The sequence below is a fragment of the Hippopotamus amphibius genome, chromosome 16 (assembly GCF_030028045.1).
Source record: "Hippopotamus amphibius kiboko isolate mHipAmp2 chromosome 16, mHipAmp2.hap2, whole genome shotgun sequence".
Classification (NCBI taxonomy): domain Eukaryota; kingdom Metazoa; phylum Chordata; class Mammalia; order Artiodactyla; family Hippopotamidae; genus Hippopotamus; species Hippopotamus amphibius.
This window is the reverse complement of record NC_080201.1, coordinates 4,492,823-4,498,293: the sequence shown is the minus strand read 5'-3', so window position 1 is coordinate 4,498,293 and position 5,471 is coordinate 4,492,823.

Sequence of the window (5,471 nt, the reverse complement as noted above, 5' to 3'; positions counted from 1 at the left end):
AACTGGACGTGCTGCAGCTGGGGCGTGCTGGGGGTGGGAAGCGGGAAGGTGGGACGGGGAGGAGGTGTCAGCTCAGCTCTGCTTCTGGACCCCTGGAGCGCCGGGGCCGTGCGCACACCGTGTCAGCGTGGGTCCCTCTGAGGCAGGGGGAGGAGCATTTGGTTTGTTAGGAAGCGACTTCTTAGGAAAGTTCCTGGGAAGAACCAGCAGAGGGGTGGGGAAGTGGGCCAGGAAGAGAAAGAGGTCCTACCAAGTGACGTAAGATGGTCCCGCAGAGGGTGACTTTGGCAGAATCCCCCTGGGGTCCTAGAGGCAGCCTGCATCCCACCAGGGCCAGTTCCAGGGGCGGCACACGGGAAGGTGCTCAGAAGGGCCGCGCACTTGGTTTAAAATGGAGTTGGACAAGGGGCCTGCGTGTTCATGTTGCAAAGCTTGTAAGTGGGTTTGAGTCCCACGGTGGCGTTGTCCACATCGGGGGACAAGGAGCTGCCCTTTGGAGGAGCAGTTGTCAATCCCAGGGGCAGCCCCATCCTGCCAGGGAGGGGACCCACGGGGATGTGGGCAGAGCCCTGGGGACATCTGTTACACAATCCAAATCTTCACAATGACTGCACAAAAACGGATGCACACATCCAGAGGCTTGGGGGGGAAGTGATTCAATTCACCCAATAACCCATCCCTTGTAAAACCACCCCATGGTGACCGATGTGAATCATTTGGCAGGACTTGACCTTCTGAATTCCAAGATGGGCTTGTGTGGAGGCTCCTGAGTTTTCCTATTTTAAAAACAAGCATCTCTCCTCACCCCTGCCCCCCACCACGGCCCTCCCCCCACCCAGGGCCACACTCTCTCCAAATAAAATCCACACTCTCTTAGAAAACACGCGAAGTCCAATTTAAAGTGGAGATTGATGACCAATGGGCCTTTTTTTTTTTTTTTTTTTTTTTTTTGTCATTTCTGGGCATCAGTGCTTTCCTATTGCTCAAGAATTATTTTGATGGTTTCTTTGTTTTTGTGTGTGGAACCTGAGAGGGAAACAGTCAAGCGATTCATGTCAGAGTTGTGTAAAGTGTGCCTTTGTCACACTGGCCGGGGGAGGTTTTGACTTCCTATCGACAGAAAGGGAAGACGCCTTTATGCAAGAGTGGCAGGTCAGAGCAGAGATGAACCTGATTTCCGTCTCGGAAACTGAGGCTTATGTCCATCTATTCCAGGCACGTTGTGGAGTTTATATGTGTGGTTTCAGGGGTCACAGCGTGGGTCACCCATGAAGTCCCCCCTATCTGTGCTTCAGGGTCCACCTCACTGGTCTGGACGGGACCTGAACCTACTGTTGGCTGAAGCTCCCTCGGGGGGAGGGGGCGGGGATGGGCAGCCACACCATCAGAGCCGAGGACCAGAGGTCTAAGGGACTGTCCCCTTCATGGCTGGCCATACGTGGCGGGGTGTGTAAACGATTACAACCAGCAGAGACTTGGGTGTCAGAAACCTGGAAGAACTCACCCAAAGTCACACAGCTCGTAAGTGCCAGGGTCCGGCTTCCACCCTGGTCTGACCTGCTCGCAGCTCGGGCTCCAGAGACCCAGCTATTCTTCTGGTTCTGACCCATCCAAGCACATCCCCTCCAGCCCCGGAGGCCCAGAAGGGGACACTGCTGGTGTGCAGACCTGCAGAGGACCCTGGGGACAGGGCGGAGCTCACCTCACTTCTGGGGGGCTGCCCACTAGACAGGGTGGAGAGCGTAGAGGCTGGTCAACCTGGGTTCTGATCCTGGGCAAGGCACTTCCCCTCGCTGAGTCTGTTTCTTTCTCTGTGAAATGGGTTTGATAAGAGTAAACAGCCTTTCAGAGTTGCCGGGGAGGGTTGTGAGAGATGGTGTATAGGGAGTGGCCAGCAGGTGTGATTACCATTCTCTATTATTATTACCTTGGCCCACAAGTCCCCTGGAGGCCCACGGGCCCCCAGCTGAGCACCTCTGGTTAAGTCCACATATTGAGACTCTAATTGTCTCACTTCATCCATCACTAAGTTTCACTGGTGTGTTTCCCTTAGGTTCAGGGTCATTAATTAACTTCCCACTCACTCATCGGGTACTCAGTCACTCATTCACACATTCCTTCTATCATGAAATATTTACCAAGCATGAACCACCTTTTCTTGAAGAATCCAAGATGCACTGTTTTTTTTTTTTTTCACCTCTCCACATCCCCGAAGCTGGGAAGTGCCCTGGTCGTGACCACCGGGCGTCATTGCCTGCACGTGAGCACATTGAAACGTGCAGGCTGGAGGTAAGCAACTCAGTGGGAACTTCTAGGAAAAACCAAGGAACCGCCTTCTGGGAAATTCTGCATCATCAGAATCTCGGGGATTCAGAGGCCACGTTGGCAGAAAAACTTGGACACTGGCAACTCTGTGTGGAAAGGTGATTGGGAAGGATTGGATCCAAATGTCATGACATGCTAGGAAAGACCTTATCCTGTTTATCTCACTTATATTTTCTTTTTGGTGTATGCACAAGAACGAGACATGATTAAAATCTATGTCTAAATAAATCTGAAAGAGGTCTTTACTAAGGTTGCAATAGAAAGGTGAAAGCATCATAGCAGCTTAGTTGGTGGTGCTTTTTTTCCTTTAATTATATATAAAGTTCTGCCTGAATTATTATGATATATGCTGCCTGTCTTGGTTTCAGTCTGAGGCATGGAGGGGAACAGCCCAGAGACGGTCCCTGCCTGCCTGGCGTTTCTGGTCTAGTGGGGATTGGAACCAACGCCTCCTGACTCCAGGGCTCTGCCTCTCCATCACATGGCCCCAGGGGTGGGCTTGTGAGCCCCCTTTCCTGGTGGAACCTCCACCCTGCCCTCACTGGCTTTCCCGCGTGTGTCCCTGCCCTGGTCTGGAGGGGGACGCACAGACGAATGGGTGACTGCAGGTGGTAGGGTGTGTACCCGGGGCTCAGCTGTATTTCTTGGCTTTGAGCTCAGGGCACTGTCCCCTTGGGAGCTGGCACAGCCCTTGCTTGGACCTGACTGATTTGGAAACCAGGTGACAGGGCTGCTCACCTGAGCTAAGGTGTGAGCAGAGGTCCTGCTGTCCAGGGCATGAGAGAGCTCTGGACTCGGAGCCGGGTGCCAGTGGTGGCCGCAGCTGTGTGTCCCTGGACACAGAGCTTGGCCTCTCTGAGCCTCAGTGTCTACCAAGATGGAATTGGATGGCACCTGCCATACCTGCCACAGGACGAAGTCGGTGAGACTTGTGAAAACTGGTGGGAAACCCGGAAAGGCCTGTCCTGGGTCCTCGGGGCTAAGAGACAGTGGAAGGGAAACAGTGCACTGGACCAGAGTTGAAGAAGCCTAGGGGCTAGAGGTCCACGGTGCTGCTGGCCATGACGGGATCCTGGCCCCAAGCCACTGGGGCAAAGAGGGCCGCCAGGAGAGACAGGAGGCATGGGTGGAGGCACCGCATGGGTGCTGGGCTGGCGGGGGTCAAGTCCCAACCCTGCCACTCGCTAGTGGTGATCTTGCACACATTCGTCCCTGTGCCTCAGTTTCCCTGTCTGCAAAAGGGGGTGGTGGTCCTCCAGGCTGTGGTGAGGAGTAAAGGGGTGCAGTTCTCAGAACCACGTCCGGCTCGTAACGTGGTTCCTATGAGCCGTCGCTGCTGCTGTTACTGTGGCTGTTATGGTCTCTAAGGCAGCAGCGAGTGGCCACAGCTTGGGAGGACAGGACCGCACGTGGGCTTCAGGGACGCCGGGAACCAGGGGTGGAGTCCCCCCATCTCTCTGTTTTCTCTGGGAAGAGCCACTGTCTCCTTGGGACGAGGGAGTGGCCCCCGCAGCCCTAGAGCTCCATCCTGTGCACACTCCCTGTGAATGGGATGCCTCCCCTGTGACACCCTGGAGAAGGCACCCACACCCGGGCCCATCGACCCAGGCCAAGGGAGGCGGGGAGGAAGGACCGGCTTCTCCCCCGTCAGCAATGGCCATGGCAGTGAGAGTGAGGGTGAGGGTGGGGGTGCCGTGCCGGCCGAGGGGGGGGGTCCCAGGAAAATGCGCACGTGGAGCTGGGCAGACAGTCTCCTAGAGTCCACATCTCACTCCGCAGGGGGGGGCAGCAAAGGCCCCACAGGGTCTCGTGACTTGCCCAAGGTCACACACAGCCAGGCAGCCATGGGGGATGGTCAGTCCTTACGGGGAACTCCCTCTGCTCAGCACTTGCCCTGTATTATTATTTTTTAATTAGTTAATTAATTAATTTATTATTGGCTGTGTTAGGTCTTCATTGCTGCGTGCAGGCTTTCTCTAATTGCGGAGAGCAGGGGCTACTCTTCATTGTGGTGCGCGGGCTTCTCATTGCGGTGGCTTCTCTTGCTGCAGCGCATGGGCTCTAGGGTGCACGGGCTTCAGTGGTTGTGGCATGTGGGCTCAGTAGTTGCAGCTCACAGGCTCTAGAGCACAGGCTCAGTCGTTGCGGTGCACGGGCTTCGTTGCTCCGCAGCGTGTGGGATCTTCCTGGAGCAGGGCTCGAACCCATGTCCGCTGCGTTGGCAGGCGGATTCTTTTTTTGTTTTTTCTTATAAAAACATTTTAATGGTAAAATATAATATACATACAGAAAAGTTCAGAAAACATATATCCACTTTTTAAGAATAATTGTAATTCAAACACCTGTATAAACACCACAAGGTTAAGAAACACAACATTGTCAACACCCTAGAAGTCTTCTGGGTGACTTTCACCAATCATAGCTCCCCCTCTCTTACACTGAATTTTATGCTATTTACTTGTTTCCTTTTTTCTTTCTTTCTTTCTTTCTTTTTTCTTTCTTTAGCTTTTTTTTTTAAGCTCTTTATTGGAATGTAATTGTTTTACACTGTTGTGCCAATTATTGCTGTACGACAAAGTGAATCAGCTGTATTTATACACATATCCCCATATCCCCTCCCCTCTGTGGCTCCTTCCCACCGTCCCTATCCCGCCCCTCTAAGTCATCACCCATCATCAAGTTTATCTCCCTCTGTTATGCAGGAACTTCGCACGAGCTATCTGTTTTACATGTGGTAGTGTATATATGTCAGTGCTACTCTCTCACTTCATCCCAGCTTCCCCTTCACTCCCCACCCCGTGTCCTCAAGTCCGTTCTCCCCATCTGGCAGGCAGATTCTTAACCTCTGTGCCACCAGGGAAGTCCTGCCCTGTATTATTTCATTGGTCTCGTGGCAACCTTAGCGTGGTCACCAGCACCTTCTGAGCACTGACCACGTGCCAGGTGCCTCTGAAATCCCTTAACAGAAACCAGCCACTCATCTGAGCTCTTCCAACCCATGAGGAAGAGACTCTTGACACCCATTTTACAGATGAGGGAAACTGAGGCACAGAGAAACAGACACTTAGCACGGATCACAGAACCAGTAAATGGCACAGTGAGGATATAGAACTAAGTAAACTAATTCCAGATCTGACTCCTGGGGA